General features: G+C 40.4%; 1 non-coding gene across 1 annotated transcript; it reads left to right on the forward strand.

Annotated features, from left to right (window-relative positions):
* The first annotated feature begins 10,010 nt into the window (after nucleotides 1–10,010).
* LOC148577664 (small nucleolar RNA R71) lies at nucleotides 10,011–10,117 on the forward strand. Its single transcript, XR_015904143.1, has one exon. It is a non-coding gene; the product is annotated as a small nucleolar RNA R71 (small nucleolar RNA).
* The last annotated feature ends 7,397 nt before the right edge of the window (nucleotides 10,118–17,514 follow it).

The raw sequence follows: 17,514 nt of genomic DNA on the forward strand, positions 1-17,514 counted from the left end.
ACTTTGTAGTGCTGGAAATGGAGGAGCACAAGAGTGCTACTGTCATTCTAGGAAGACCTTTCCTAGCAACTGGACGAACTCTCATTGACGTCCAACAGGGAGAAATAACCCTGAGAGTCAATGAGGATGAGTTTAAGTTGAATGCTGTCAATGCCATGTAGCATCCAGACACACCAAAAGACTGCATGAATGTTGATCTTATTGACTCTCTGGTGGAGGAGATCAACATGGCTGAGAGTCTCGAATCAGAGCTGGAAAACATTTTTAAAGATGTTCCACCTGATCTAGAGGATTCAGAGGAATTGAAAGAGCCTCTGAAATTTCCTCAGGGAGAGGAAAAACCTCCTAAACCCGAGCTCAAACCATTACCACCATCCCTGAAATATGCATTTCTTGGAGAAGGTGATACTTTTCCAGTGATCATAAGCTCTGCTTTAAATCCACAGGAAGAGGAAGCACTAATTCAAGTGCTAAGGACACACAAGACAGCTCTTGGGTGGTCCATAAGTGAGCTTAAGGGCATAAGCCCAGCTAGATGCATGCACAAGATCTTATTAGAGGACAATGCTAAGCCAATGGTTCAACCACAGAGGCGGCTAAATCCTGCAATGAAGGAAGTGGTGCAGAAAGAGGTCACCAAATTACTGGAGGCTGAGATTATTTATCCTATTTCTGATAGCCCCTGGATGAGCCCTGTTCAAGTTGTCCCCAAAAAGGGAGGCATGACAGTGGTTCATAATGAAAAAAATGAACTGGTTCCTACAAGAACAGTTACAGGGTGGCGCATGTGTATTGACTACAGAAGGCTCAATACAGCCACCAGGAAGGATCATTTTCCTTTACCATTCATAGACCAGATGCTAGAGAGACTAGAAGGTCATGATTATTACTACTTTTTGGATGGCTATTCAGGCTACAACCAAATTGCAGTAGATCCCCAGGATCAAGAGAAAACAGCATTCACATGTCCATCTGGAGTATTTGCTTACAGAAGGATGCCATTTGGGCTGTGTAATGCACCTGCAACCTTTCAGAGATGCATGCTCTCTATTTTCTCTGATATGGTGGAAAAATTTTTGGAAGTCTTCATGGATGACTTCTCAGTATATGGAGACTCATTCAGCTCCTGTCTTGATCACCTGACACTGGTTTTGAAAAGATGTCAAGAGACCAACCTGGTTTCAAACTGGGAAAAATGTCACTTTATGGTAACTGAAGGGATTGTCCTTGGGCATAAAATTTCAAACAAGGGAATAGAGGTAGATCAAGCTAAAATAGAGGTAATTGAAAAATTACCATCACCTGCCAATGTTAAGGCAATCAGAAGCTTTCTGGGGCATTCAGGATTCTATAGGAGGTTTATAAAGGATTTTTCAAAATTGCAAAACCTCTAAGCAACCTACTAGCTGCTGACACACCATTTTTGTTTGACACAGAGTGCCTGCAGGCGTTTGAAACTCTGAAAGCTAAGCTGGTCACAGCACCAGTTATCTCTGCACCAGACTGGACATTACCATTCGAATTAATGTGTGATGCCAGTGATCACGCCATTGGTGCAGTACTGGGGGCAGAGGCATGACAAACTTCTGCATGTCATTTATTATGCTAGCCGTGTTTTAAATGATGCCCAGAAAAATTACACAACCACAGAAAAGGAATTGCTTGCAGTGGTCTATGCCATTAACAAGTTTAGATCATACATAGTAGGATCAAAAGTGATTGTGTACACTGACCATGCTGCTCTTAAATATCTACTTACAAAGCAGGATTCAAAACCCAGGCTTATAAGATGGGTATTGCTTCTGCAAGAGTTTGATATAGAAATAAGAGACAAAAAAGGGACAGAAAACCAAGTGGCTGATCATCTGTCCCGAATAGAGCCAGTAGAAGGGGCGCCCTCTCCCTCTATTGAGATCTCTGAAACCTTTCCGGATGAGCATTTGTTCGCCATTCAGGAAACACCATGGTTTGCAGACATTGCAAACTATAAAGCTGCAAGGTTCATACCCAAGGCGTACAGCAGGCAACAAAAGAAAAAATTAATTTCTGATGCAAAGTACTACTTGTGGGATGAACCCTATCTCTTTAAGAGATGTGCAGATGGAATAATCCGTAGGTGTGTGCCTAGAGAAGAAGCACAGAGCATCTTATGGCATTACCATGGGTCATAATATGGAGGTCATTACGGAGGTGAGCGAACAGCCACCAAGGTCCTCCAATGTGGTTTCTACTGGCCTACACTCTACAGAGATTCCCGAGAGTTTGTACGTAACTGTGACAGTTGCCAGAGATCTGGTAATTTGCCTCACAGTTACGCCATGCGTCAACAAGGAATCTTGGAGATTGAGCTGTTTGATGTATGGGGTATTGATTTCATGGGGCCTTTCCCACCATCATACTCAAACACTTATATTCTGGTGGCAGTTGACTATGTATCTAAATGGGTAGAAGCCATTGCCACACCCACTAATGATACTAAAACAGTGCTGAAGTTCCTCCAGAAACATATCTTCAGCAGGTTTGGTGTCCCTAGGGTACTAATCAGTGATGGGGGCACTCACTTCTGCAACAAACAACTTTACTCTGCCATGGTACGGTATGGGATTCGCCACAAGGTGGCGACTCCATATCATCCACAGACAAATGGGCAAGCTGAAGTTTCTAACAGAGAACTAAAAAGAATCCTGGAACGGACTGTAAGTACCCGTAGAAAGGATTGGGCACGAAGCTTGGATGATGCTCTGTGGGCTTACAGAACAGTATTCAAGACTCCTATAAAGACCTCTCCGTACCAACTTCTGTATGGTAAGGCTTGTCACCTGCCCGTGGAACTGGAACATAAGGCCTACTGGGCAACCAGATTCCTAAACTTTGATGCCAAGTTAGCTGGAGAAAAAAGATTGCTCCAGCTGAATGAGCTAGAGGAATCCAGATTCACTGCTTTCGAAAATGCCAAGCTTTATAAAGAGAAATAAAAAAGATGGCATGACAGAAAGCTGTCATCTAGAATCTTTGAACCAGGACAAAAGGTTCTGTTGTTTAACTCTAGGCTCAGGCTGTTTCCCGGGAAACTGAAATCCCGGTGAAGGGGACTATATGTAATTACAAGTGTATCACCATACGGTTATGTAGAGCTTCAAAACATTGACTCTGATAGGAAGTTCATTGTTAAGGGACAGAGAATCAAGCACTATCTTGAAGGTAATGTTGAGCAAGAGTGCTCAAGGCTGAGGCTAGATTAAAAAGCTCAGCAAGGTCCAGCTAAAGACAATAAAGAAGCGCTTGCTGGGAGGCAACCCAGCCATTGGCATCACTTTCTCTGGCATTTTGCCCTATTCTTGATTTTATTTATTTATATAAAGTTCATTGTTAATAAGGTAAAGAGTCCATTGCATAAGTTCACAGAGTTATAGAAGGATTCAGCACGCAAAACAGAGAGAAAAAGCTCACTGGCAAGAAAATGCCAGTAAGAGGCACAATTGGGCGTTCAACGCCCAAAATAAGCATCCACTGGGCATTGAACACCAGTAAGGATAGCTATCTAGGCGTTAAACGCCAGAAAGAAGCTCCTTCTGGGCATTTAACGCCAGATTTATAGCGTCCTGGGCGTTCAGAAAAATGCCCAGTGACAAAGGAGTTCCTGGCGTTCAACGCCAGAAAGAAGCAACAGCTGGGCGTTGAACGCCCAGGAGAAGCAGCAATTGGGCGTTAAACGCCCAAAACATGCAGCATTTGGGCGTTTAACGCCTGGATGGTGGGGAGGAGGTAAATTCCTTTTTTTTTCATATTTTTCATTTTAATTTTAATTTTCATGTTTCAATTCATGATTTCTTGCATAAACATGTTACAAACCCTGATTTCTAAGAACCCTAATTTCTAAAAACCCTACTTTAAAAATATCAAATGTATCTTAATCCATAAACACAAATTCTTTTACAATCCAATCCAACTCTTTTTCAAATTTTCCAAAACAAATCTATCTCTTTTCCTTCTAAAATCTTTTCAACTCATCAATATCTTTTTCAAATCTCCACATTATCTTTTTCAAAATCCAAATTTATCTTTTTCAAATATCTTTCTTATCTTTTCAATCTTAATTCACATCTTTTCATATCATACTTTTTTTTAAATCATATCTTTTATCTTATCTTTTTAATATTTTCGAAAATCCCACCCCCTCCCTTTTAAAACCACATTCGGCCTCCCTCCTCTCATCCACCATTCGACACAAGCTCTCCTTCTACCCATCTCCTTTCTTTTCTTTTGCTTGAGGAAAAGCAAACCTCTAAGTTTGGTGTGTTTATCCGTGATCACTAAACCATACCCACTAAGATCATGGCTCCTAAAGGAAAACAATCCACTCCAAGAAGCAAGAAAGAGAGTATTCCAAAACCACTTTGGAATCAAGGGAGGTTCTTAACCAAAGAACATTCAGACCATTACTACAAAATAATGGGTCTAAGATTAGTGATCAGGGAAGTCAAGTTCGATCTGAAAGAAGATGAATATCCGGAGATCTAAGAGCAGATTCGAAATAGGAACTGGGAAGTCCTAGCTAATCCTGAAACGAAAGTGGCAAGGAATGTGGTTCAGGAATTCTATGCTAATCTATGGCAAACAGACAGGCAGAGAATATCTGGAACTGCCCTCTATGACTACCGGACTATGGTCAGAGGAAAGATTGTTCACATCCACCCTGACAAAATCAGGGAGATCTTTAAGCTACCTCAGCTGAAAGATGACCCAGACTCCTTCAATAGGAGAATGATGAGAACAAGCAAGGGCCTGGATAAGATTCTAGAGGATATATGCATCCCTGGAGCCAGGTCGACCACCAGTAGCAAGGGTTTCCCAAATCAACTCAAGAGAGAAGATTTCAAACCAGTCGCCAAAGGATGGCTGGACTTCATTGGGCGTTCTATATTGCCCACTAGCAACCGTTCTGAAGTCACCATCAAAAGAGTAGTGATGATCCATTGCATTATGTTGGGAAAAGAAGTGGAAGTTCATCAACTGATTCCATCTGAATTTTACATACTTGCAAACAAGAACTCCAAAGATGCCAGGTTGGCTTATCCAAGCCTAATCTCTATACTCTGTAAAGATGCTGGAGTAAGGATGGGAATAACGGAGTACATCTCAGTGAAGTAACCAACTACTAAAACCACAATGGAAAAACAACAAATGCAGGATGACCCCATCAAGAGGAGGGCGCAAGAATTCCTCCCGGAAGTCCCTCAATTTGAATATTGGGAACAGCTTGAAGCATCTGTCACCAAGTTGCAAGAATCTATGGACCAAATAAAGGAAGAACAGCAAAATCAAAACAGTATGCTCTGCAAACTGCTCAGGGAACAAGAAGAGCAAGGGCGTGACTTAAAGGAACTGAAGCGTCAGAAGTTATCTCTGGAAGGACCAAGCACCCCACAGACTAGAGGAACATCCACATCCCAAACTCAAGGTTGTTGAGTTCTCATCTTAGCCTTAACTTTGTGATAATTATTCTTATTTGAGTTTTACTTTAAAAGTTATAGTAGTAATTAGTAGTAATTTTATCTCCAATTAAGCTATAATTTATTTTTCTCATCATCATTAAACATGAATAAAATAGAAGATTTTCTTTAGAATAAGGAGGCAATATTTTTTGAGTTTTTAATAAAACAAATTCTAATTGTTTACATGTGGTGGCAATGCTTTCTGCCTTCTGAATGAATGCCTAAATAGTGCATATGTCTTTGGAATTTGATGTTCTTGAATGTTAAATATGTTGGCTCTTGAAAGAATGATGAACATGATACATGTTATTGGTAATCTGAAAAATCATAAAAATGATTCTTGAAGCAAGAAAAAGCAGTGAATACAAAGCTTGCAAAAAAAAAAAAAAAGCAAGCAGAAAAAGCCAATAGCCCTTAAAACCAAAAGGCAAGGGTAATAAAAAGGATCCAAGGCTTTGAGCATCAGTGGATAGGAGGGCCTGAGGAAACCAAATCCTGGTCTAAGCGGCTAAACCAAGTTGTCCCTAACCATGTGCTTGTGGCATGAAGGTGTCAAGTAAAAACTTGAGACTGAGCGGTTAAAGTCAAGGTCCAAAGCAAAAAGAAGAGTGTGCTTAAGAACCCTGGACACCTCTAATTGGGGACTTTAGCAAAGCTGAGTCACAATCTAGAAAGGTTTACCCAATTATGTGTCTGTGGCATTTATGTATCCGGTGGTAATACTGGAAAACAAAGTGCTTAGGGCCATGACCAAGACTCATAAAGTAGTTGTGTTCAAGAATCAACATACTGAACTAGGAGAATCAATAAAACTATCTGAATTCTAAGTTCCTATAGATGCCAATCATTCTGAGCTTCAATGGATAAAGTGAGATGCCAAAACTGTTCAGAAACAAAAAGCTACTAGTCCCGCTCATCTAATTAGAATATGAGCTTCACTAAAAAACTCTGAGATATTATTGCTTCATGACTTATTTGTATTCTATTTTATTTGTCTAGTTGCTTGGGGACAAGCAACAGTTTAAGTTTGGTGTTGTGATGAGCGGATATTTTATACGCTTTTTGGGGTTAATTTCATGTAGTTTTTAGGATGTTTTAGTTAAGTTTTTAGTATATTTTCATTAGTTTCTAGGAAAAATTCATATTTCTAGACTTTACTATGAGTTTGTGTGCTTTTCTGTAATTTCAGGTATTTTCTGGCTGAAATTGAGGGAGCTGAGCAAAAATCTGATTCGGGCTGAAAAAGGACTACTGATGCTGTTGGATTCTGACCTCTATGCACTCAGAATGAATTTTCTGGAGCTACAAGAGTCCAATTGGCGTGCTTCTAATTGCGTTGGAAAGTAGACATCTAGGGCTTTCCAGCAATATATAATAGTCTATACGTTGCTCAAGAATAGATGACATAAACTGGCGTTCGACGCCAGTTCCATGTTGCAGTCTGGCGTCCAGCGCCAGAAACAGGTTACAAGTTGGAGTTCAACGCCAGAAACAGGTTACAACCTAGCGTTGAATGCCCAAAACAGCCCAATCACGTGAGAAGCTTTAGTCTCAGCCCCAGCACACACCATGTGGGCCCCAGAAGTGGATTTCTGCACTATCTATCATAGTTTACTCATTTTCTGTAAACCTAGGTTACTAGTTTAGTATTTAAAACAACTTTTAGAGATTTATTTGGTATCTCATGACATTTTAGATCTGAAATTTGTACCTTTTGGCAGCATGAGTCTCTAAACCCCATTGTTGGGGGTGAGGAGCTCTACAGCGTCTCGATGAATTAATGCAAGTACTTCTATTTTCCATTCAAACATGCGTGTTCCTATCTAAGATATTCATTCGCACTTAATTATGGAGAAGGTGATGATCCATGACACTCATCACCTTCCTCAACCCATGAACGTGTGCATGACAACCACCTCTGTTCTATATTAGATTGAATTTGTATCTCTTAGATTCCATAGTCAGAATCTTTGTGGTATAAGCTAGAATTGATGGCGTCATTCAGGAGAATCCGGAAAGTCTAAACCTTGTCTGTGGTATTCCGAGTAGGATTTTGGGATTGGATGACTGTGACAGGCTTCAAACTCACGAGTGCTGGGCGTAATGACAGACGCAAAAGGATAATAAATCCTATTCCAGTATGATCGAGAACCTCTAGATGATTAGCCGTGCTGTGACAGAGCATTTGGACCATTTTCACTGAGGAGATGGGAAGTAGCCATTGACAACGGTGACACCTTACATAGAGCTTGCCATGGAAGGAACTTTGCACTTTTGCATGCATGAGGGAAGAGGAATACAAGAGAAAAGCTGAAATTCAGAAGACAAAGCATCTCCAAAACCCCAACATTTTCTCTATTACTGCATAATAAGTATTTATTTCATACTCTCTTATTTTTCGTAATTCAATTTGATAAGTGAATTGTTTTCCTGATTAAGAGTTACAAGATAACCATAGATTGCTTCAAGCCAACAATCTCCGTGGGATTCGACCCTTACTCACGTAAGGTATTACTTGGACGACCCAGTGCACTTGCTGGTTAGTTGTGCGGAATTACATAGTGTGAAGTAATTTTCGTGCACCACTAAGCAGAATTGGATTTGAGATTTGCATAAAAGTAAATGGCAGGAAAGTAAATAGCAGAAACGTAAATACTGGAAATAAAGAGCGGAATGTAAATATCGGAAAGAAAATTGCAGAATCTTAAATGGGGGAAGGGAGTTTAGCATGAAAGTAAATAGCAGAAAGTAAAGAGAATGGTAAGATCAAAAATGGGGAATTCATTGGGGTTAGGAGATGTTGCATTCTCTGGATCAAGTTCATTTTCATCTCTTCCTCAATCAATGCATTTATTGATCTCCTTGGCAATCTTAAGTGATCGAATTCAAATTTCTTGGTAATTCAATCTCTCAAATCTTGATCAATAGCCAATTTCTTGGTCAATTGCTCATGAGAAGAGATGAAGTATGGTCACTGATTATACCACATGTATTTTCAAATCAAACTGTTGGTAGGATTATATGTCACTATATCCATCCAAACCCCAATTTAGTCCAACATGAAAAAGCATTTCTAGCATGATCTCTTTATTCCTCTTCCAAAGTTCCGAAGAGATCCAAGTATGAATAGCTTCTTTTCCAAGATAACTACCCAATTGAATGAAGATTGAAAGCTTTCTAGTAAAATTAAGAGAAAAGATAGAAGAAGAATAATGAAAACTAATATTGATCCATCAAATTACAACAGAGCTCCCTAACCCAATGAAAGGGTTTAGTTGTTCATAGCTCTGGGAATGAAAAGCATAGATGGAGAGTACATTCTGAGAATTAAACTAAAAGCTGCAGAGAAAGTAAAATACAGAGAGTAGTTCTCAAATTTCCAACCCTTTTCTAATTCAAAACTACCCCTATATATACTACTCTTCTGATCTTCTAGTTGGTTCTTCAAATCTTGGATATGGGCCTTTGGATCTTGAGTTTGAAGCAGTTATCTTCTTCAGTGGGCTTAGCTTTACTTGCAGAGAGAAAGTATGAAGTGGGCAGGGACTTTTAGCCTAGGACGTTAGTGGCGTTAACGTTAAGTGAAAGTGTGGGTTCGAGAACGTTAGTGGCAGTCACCTTTTTCACTAATGTTCCTAACCAAAGGATAATTTACGTTAACTTCAACATTAGTGGCACCAACGTTACCACTAACGTTGCCTCTTGGTCCTTCGCACACATTATTGGGACTTACCTTTTCCAATAACGTTGAGAATCTTCCCTTCCCCCTACGTTAGAGTTCACGTTAGTGTGGCTAACGTGACCTCTAACGTAGGCTTGCCAAATCTTTGAAAACATTAGTGACACTTACCTTTGTCACTAACGTTTCAAAACACCCCTACTTCTCACGTTAGAGTTCACGTTAACTAGGTTAACGTGGCTTCTAACGTGGTGGCGATAGCCATCTCCAACGTTAGTGAAAAAAGTGAGTGTCACTAACGTTGGCTCATCATTCCTCAATCCACGTTAGCTTCCACGTTAACTAAGTTAACGTGGGAGTTAACGTTGCTCATAATGGCTCATTCCAACGTTAGTGACAAAGGTGAGTGTCACTAACGTTGGCGATTCTTGCTTCCTCCACGTTAGCTTCCACGTTAACTAAGTTAACATGGCTCAAACTTGGCTTATTCATGCTCACCTTCTGCCTCTGCATTCACCACCTCTGGGGTTGTTGATGAGGTGGTGATTGCTGCTACTTGGTTCCTCTCCATCTTCTTGGTGAGGTCAGCCAGCTGCTTGGTAATAAGCTTGTTTTGGGCCAGCAGTGCATCCACATTGTTTAGCTCCATCACTCCTCTAGTGTTGCCTCTTTCAGAAGCATAGAAGTAGTCATTCTCTACTACAGTCTCAATGACATCTATGGCCTCCTCAATGGTCTTCTTTTTGTTCAGAGATCCCCCGGATGAGTGGTCTACTGCCTTCTTTGATTCATAGGAGAGGCCTTCATAAAAAATGTGCAGTTGCACCCATTCATTGAAGATATCTGGTGGACACCTTCTTGTCAGGTCCTTAAACCTCTTCCATGCTTCGTAGAGAGTCTCACCATCTTGTTGCCTAAAAGTTTGAACCTCAGCTCTCAACCTGTTGATTCTTTGAGGGGGATAGAATCTTGCCAAAAATTTGTTCACCATATCTTCCCAGGTTGTTAAGCTCTCCTTCGGGAAGGACTCCAGCCATTTAGATGCCTTGTCCTTGAGTGAGAAGGGAAATAAGAGTAGTCTATAGGTGTCAGGATGAACACCGTTAGACTTCACAGTATCACATATCCTCAGAAAGGTGGTTAAATGTTGGTTGGGGTCTTCTTGGACACCTCCGAACGAATGAACAGTTGTTCTGAACAAGGGTGATGAGCTGTGGCTTTAGTTCAAAGTTGTTGGCATGTATGGTTGACTTTTGAATGCTACTCCCACAGTTTCTTGGGTTTGGGTTGATATAAGAGCCTAAAACTCTTCTCTCCTGCCCAGCATGATTTTCTAGACCTTCTGTGTCATGGTTGTGAGCCTCTTCTTCATGATGGTTCTCCATATTTTCATCCATGTTTGGTTCAAAATACTCCTGCTCTTCCTCAGCACCAACTACTCTCTTTCCTCTTGCTTTCCTCCTTAATCTAAGGAAGGTCCTCTCAGGTTCAGAATCAAAGGAAGTTGAAGCCCCGCTTTCTTCTCCCTGTCATACAACCAACAAGGCACAAGCAAGGAAATAGATGCAGAAAGTATTTCTGTTAGAATTGCTGTTAGTGTGACTGATGCAATATATCAAACAGTTAGTGGGTTAGTGGACTGAATTGTAAACAACTAAGAAAAATGGGTAGGGGAAAGGGAAGAAAATAACTAAACTGACAGTAAAACACTCAAACAGAATTTTAAATCAAACAAAAGAAAAATTGCTCAATTTAGTTATCCTCCAATTTAATCATTGTTGATACAAAATCAATCCCCGGCAATGGCGCCATAAACTTGATGCACAGAAACTTGTCTCTCAACAATTTTCCTTCGGCAAGTATACCGAATTGTCGTCAAGTAAAAACTCACAATAGAGTGAGGTCGAATCCCACAGGGATTGATTAGTCAAGCAACTTTAATTAGAGGGATGTTCTAGTTGAACTAAGCAGAATTGGATTTGAGATTTGCAGAAAATTTAATGGCGGGAAAGTAAATGGCAGAAACGTAAATAATGCAAATAAAGAGCGGAATGTAAATAGCGGAAAGTAAATTACAGAATCTTAAATGGGGAAGGGGAGTTTAGCATGAAAGTAAATAACAGAAAGTAAAGAGAATGGGTAAGATCAGAAATGGGGAATTCATTGGGCTTAGGAGATGTTGCATTCTCCGGATCAAGTTCATTTTCATCTCTTTCTCAATCAATGCATTCATTGATCTCCTTGGCAATCTTAAGTGATCGAATTCCAATTTCTTGGTAATTCAATCTCTCAAATCTTGATCAATAGCCAATTCCTTGGTCAATTGCTCATGAGAAGAGATGAAGTATGGTCACTAATTATACCACATGTATTTTCAAATCAAACTGTTGGTAGGATTATATGTCATTATATCCATCCAAACCCCAATTTAGTCCAACATGAAAAAGCATTTCTAGCATGATCTCTTTATTCCTCTTCCAAAGTTCCGAAGAGATCCAAGTATGAATAGCTTCTTTTCCAAGATAACTACCCAATTGAATGAAGATTGAAAGCTTTCTAGTAAAATTAAGAGAAAAGATAGAAGAAGAATAATGAAAACTAATATTGATCCATCAAATTACAACAGAGCTCCCTAACCCAATGAAAGGGGTTTAGTTGTTCATAGCTCTGGGAATGAAAAGCATAGATGGGGAGTACATTCTGAGAATTAAACTAAAAGCTGCAGAGAAAGTAAAATACAGAGAGTAGTTCTCAAATTTCCAACCCCTTTCTCATTTAAAAGTACCCCTATATATACTACTCTTCTGATCTTCTAGTTGGTTCTTCAAATCTTGGATATGGCCCTTTGGATCTTGAGTTTGAAGTAGTTATCTTCTTCAGTGGGCTTAGCTTTACTTGCAGAGAGAAAGTATGAAGTGGGCAGGGACTTTTAGCCTAGGACGTTAGTGGCGTTAACGTTAAGTGAAAATGTGGGTTCGAGAACATTAGTGGTAGTCACCTTTTTCACTAACGTTCCTAACCAAAGGATAATTCATGTTAACTTCAACGTTAGTGGCACCAACGTGACCACTAACATTGCCTCTTGGTCCTTCGCACACGTTATTGGGACTTACCTTTTCCAATAACGTTGAGAATCTTCCCTTCTCCCCTACGTTAGAGTTCACGTTAGTGTGGCTAACGTGACCTCTAACGTAGGCTTGCCAAATCTTCGAAAACGTTAGTGACACTTACCTTTGTCACAAACGTTTCAAAACGCCCCTACTTCCCACGTTAGAGTTCACGTTAACTAGGTTAACGTGGCTTCTAACGTGGTGGTGATAGCCATCTCCAACGTTAGTTACAAAGGTGAGTGTCACTAACGTTGGCTCATCATTCTTCAATCCACGTTAACTAAGTTAACGTGGGAGTTAACGTTGCTCATAGTGGCTCATTCCAACGTTAGTGACAAAGGTGAGTGTCACTAACGTTGGCGATTCTTGCTCCCTCCACGTTAGCTTCCACATTAACTAAGTTAACGTGGCAACTAACGTGGCTCAAACTGGCTTAGTACAACATTAGTGACAAAGGTGAGTGTCACTAACGTTGGCCATTCTTCTGCTTCCCCACGTTAGAGTCCACGTTAACTGAGTTAACGTGGCTCTTAACGTGGCTAATATGAGCTTGGTCCAACGTTAGTGACAAAGGTGAGTTTCACTAACGTTGGCTTCATTTTCTTCTTCCACGTTAGAGTTCACGTTAACTTAGTTAACGTGACTCTTAACGTGGGCTATGATGGCTTCGAGGGCGTTATTGGCGTTTACTTTTCTCATTAACGTTGCAAGCTAGCTCCCATTCCATGTTAGTGGTTACGTTAGTTAGACTAACGTGGCTGCTAACGTGGTTCTTCCTTGCTTCCTTTGTCCTGAAATCAAGTAATAGAGTGCCTCAAAGTTCTAATCCAAATCATGAGACATGCATCATCCAATTTGTCATTCAATTCTTGCATAATTCTCATGAAATCATGTAAAGTACACAATGTTTGCTTGAATCAAGATGTAAGTGAAATTCTACCCAAAACTTGCTTATTTCCTAAGAAAATGCATGAAACTACCCTAAAACAGTAAAGAAAAGGTCAGTGAAATTGGCCAAAATGCCCTGGCATCATTAATCATAGCAATGCTTAACAAGAATTTATCTTATTACGTCATCCCCAATGATGGAAGAAGATATAGGTTATCTTCCATGAGAGAAAGTCTAACAAGATTAGCTAATCTCAATCCAAATGTCCTAATCAACTCACCAATTGGATTAGTAAGCGGTTAAAGTCAATGGAAATGATATTAACTAACAATTCTAGATAACCAACATAGGTTGGGTTTTCATGAGTTAAGATTACCTAATTACTCCTTCCAAGCCAAGAATGCTCAAAGTCTACTCTAAAGCCCAACCAAGCATTTTGTCAAACACTTGGTGGGTAATAAAGGAAAGCATGGTAAAAGTGCAAGAATGACAAATCTAACAACTAATAATTGCAAGGAAAGTAAATCAACAACTTAATTCATCAATGAAACAAATATCAACATCAAATTGCATTAAATGTAAACCAAATCCAACATGAGTTCATCATCACAAAAGAAAGCAAAGATGGAAATTAACACTACAACTAAGAAAATCAAGATGTAGAAATGAGAAATTGTAGAAGAAACAAGATGAAATCAAGTAATTAATTCAAGATCCGAGACAAATTAACCTAATCCTAACCTAATTCTGGAGAGAAGAGGGATCTTCTCTCTCTATAAAACTAACTAAAGGCTCATGTTGACTAACTAATTACTCCCCCTTTGCTTGGACTTCAATTCTACATGAAATACACTCAGAAACTGGTTGGAATTGGGCCTGGACAGCTCAGAAATTACCCCCAGCGTTTTGACTTTAAGTGAGTCACATTCTATTATCGGCGCGTACGCGCCATGTGCGCGTGCGCGTCGATTGGCTATTTCTTCATCTGCGCGCACGCGGCATGTACCTGTGCGCGTCTCTATGCGAAATCACTTCGGCGCGTGCGCGCCTTGTACGCATGCGTTCACATCGATGCATTCCTAATTCTTGTTTCCTCATGCATTCTCTACTTTGTATGCTTTTCTCCTCATTTCTTCCATCCAATACTTGCCTTATGAACCTAAAATCACTTATCAAACACATCAAGGCTTCGAATGGAATTAAAGTGAATCAAAATGACCAATTTAAGGACCTAAAAAGCATGTTTTTACACTTAAACACAATTCAAGGGAGAATTACAAAACCATGCTATTTCATTGAATAAATGTTGAAAAAGGTGATAAAATCCCCTAAAACAAGCACAAGATAAACCACGAAATCGGGGTTTATCATTGCCGCTGATCCTTGATCACCGGTGGGTGGTGGTACTTGCAAGAGACTCCGATACTTAAGTTAACACATGCTTTTGGCAGGTTTTTGTGTAGAATCAGAGTATGAGTTATACCTCGGTGCTCCAGTGTATTTATATTGGTGTGAGCTGACCTTTCTAGATAAGATAAATTAGTTATCTTATCTTATCTTTGAGTGAAGTCATCTTATCTTTTAGGGCTTAGTCACCGTTAGAATGGGCTGCGCTCCTTCGTCTGGGCTGCGTTCCTTCGTCTGGGCCTACTTGGGCCTTCATGGTAATTTAGCCGAACTCTTTAAGGAGAGGTCAGTGGCAGTCCAACCTTAAGAGATCGGTTGCTCTTGTCTTCAGTCAACCCAGGTCACATAGCTCGACCTAGAGTACGAATAGGGCCCCTACTCCAGTTCGATCTTTCCTTTGAGGTTGTGTCTTTTTAAACTTCAACCCCTTTGAGGAAGTCATGCTCGGGCATTTCAATTTTGGTTAATTTCTTGTGTAACTTCTGGCAGGCTTGCTTTTACTTGTATGCGAAGCGTTTCTTTCCTTTTTGATTGTAGTGTGCGTTGTGCTTCCTTGGGAACGTGGGAGGGTTTAAAAACTCATTAAATTTCCCTTTGCCGTTTCTTTTTTTCCCTCTTTTGTATTTTATTTTAAATTTTAAATGATCCTTTTCAGTTTCTCTTTTCCTTTCTTTCGCTCTTTTCTGGTTATTTGCTGAGGCGTTCCACTCATCTGCTTCCTTTGTCTTCACGTCCCCAGGCTTCCCTTTTACCTCGCTCGTAAGCGCTTGTTGATGTCGTTGTTCTGAGCATTTATCGCCTTTTCCTCGGCAGGTTGGTCTTCCTTCTTTTATACTTTGATGATCGTTCTTTTATGCATGCTCTTACTGTTGTGTATTTTGATTTTGATTTGAGTTTCACTCTTGAGAAGCTTGCTTCTTTCTACAAAAAGATTGGATCTTTGTGTCTGATCGTCGTTGTGACTTTATCCCTGTCACTCCTTGTTTGATGAAAATGTGTGCATTCTGGTAGTTTTGCTTTTTTTAAGGCTTTTTGCTTGCCGCTATTCCTGTCTCTTTTTACCCTTGCATGACCTCTTCTTGTACAAAGCTTTTTGTTGAACTTTTGGTGGATAAAAGGTTCTAGATTTCTTTGATATTTTTTGCGTGGCCTGTGATGATGATGGCCTTCGCTGTTTGTATGGAGAGATGTTTCCCTAAAGATGATTGAACACCTTGTATTTAGTGCTGGCTTAGGGCATGGATTTTTGCGTCGACTTCTCTTTTCTGGGTTCTTACCTTGTTGTTGCCTCCAAAGGGTGCCCCTGGACTTTAGCGTGAGTCATGGGGTTTCCCTTTTTCTGCCATATCTGACACTTGCTGATTACTTTTTATTGTCTGAGTTGTTTGGTAGTAATCCATTTCTTCTTTTTCTTACTGTAGGGATAGTTGTCCTATGTCTTCCCAAAAAACCATTGTTGAGATGTCTACTAAGATCCCTGATGGCATGCCTGATTGGCTGGACTCCATAGTCTTAATGCGTGTTACCGTGGCTGACCCCGAGTAATGTGTGAGACTTAAGAGGTTCCATAGGATTTGTAGTGATAGGGACGAGGGGAAGAATTATGAGTTGGTGTCACATGACCCTGAGGAGAGGGTTAGTTTTCCTCCCTTAACTCAGGGGGAACGACCCTTTTTCTATGCTTATGACTACTTTTTTAGTCTGTTGAATATCACCATCCCTTTTACCACTTTCAAGACCGACCTGTTGTGGTCTTACAATGTAGCCCCTTCTCAGCTCCATCCGATCTCATGGGGTTTCATAAAAATTTTCCAACTGTTGTGTTAGGAATTGGGTGTCCAACCTATCCAAAATCTCTTTCGTTATCTTTTTGTGTTGACAAAGCCTGGGGTGGCTAAAAAGAAAGCCTCTTGGATTTTTTTCCAAGCTACTCAAGGGAAGAAAGTTTTTTCTATGTATGAAGAGTCCTTTCGCGACTTCAAGAACTATTACTTTAAGGTCCGAGCTGTTGAGGGTGCTCGGCGCTTCTTTTTAGATGAAAATAATGAACCCACCTTCCCTTTATCTTGGCAAAAGGATCCAGTAGTAGTTAAGTACTCTTGGGAGAGCTTGAGTGAATTAGAACAAGCTATTGTTGGTGTTTTAGAGGAGAACTGGGGAGAGCCTCTTCATCTGAACACGAAGAGGTTTCTAGGAGAACCTTCCCTCCTTCGTGCCAAACTAGGTAGTGTTCGACTTCATTTTGTAATGGCTTTCTTCTGTTTACTTGCCAATTTATCTCTTATGGATTTGTGATGTTGTTTCCCTGTTTCCCTTTTTTCAAAAATGGTGAAGTCAACTGATTCCATGAAAGCCTTTCGTAGGACTAAAAAGGCGATGGCTGTACAGAACCTGTCGGCAAAGGCTTCGGGGGAAGGATCTTCTCAGGTGCAGCAGCTGTCTTCTAATGCTTCCAGGCCGAGGAAGATCATTTCGACTCCTCAAGTCCGGATGATTCCTTCTGACCCAGTTCGGCCATCTTCTGGTGCTGCCGCTGTAGCTGGTCCTCCCCCAAAACACCAAAAAACTATTGTTTCATATGATCTGAATGCCAAGGACTTTGATGGTGTGTGTTTTACTACTGAACAGATTGCTCCCTACGGTAGTATTCCTCTGGATGATGTGTCAATTCTTCGTTATCTTGATTTTGTTGTGAGTAGTAGTATTCGAGTGGCTAATGTTGGGGTGTCCCTTTCCCGGGTTATCAAGGAATCCCCGTTCGTGCCACTAAGGCTTTTATGGAAGAAGCCAAGGCTAAGTTTGACAGGATTAAGGGTTTGAAAGATGAACTTCATGCTAGGGTGGCTAAGCTGGAGCTGGATTTGGAGAAGGATAAGTCCTGGGCTACTGCTGCTGAGGCGGCTGCGAATCTGGCTGGAGAAATGGCGAAAAATT

The sequence above is a fragment of the Arachis ipaensis genome, chromosome B1 (genome assembly GCF_059453495.1).
Source record: "Arachis ipaensis isolate K30076 ecotype BB chromosome B1, ASM5945349v1, whole genome shotgun sequence".
NCBI lineage: Eukaryota > Viridiplantae > Streptophyta > Magnoliopsida > Fabales > Fabaceae > Arachis > Arachis ipaensis.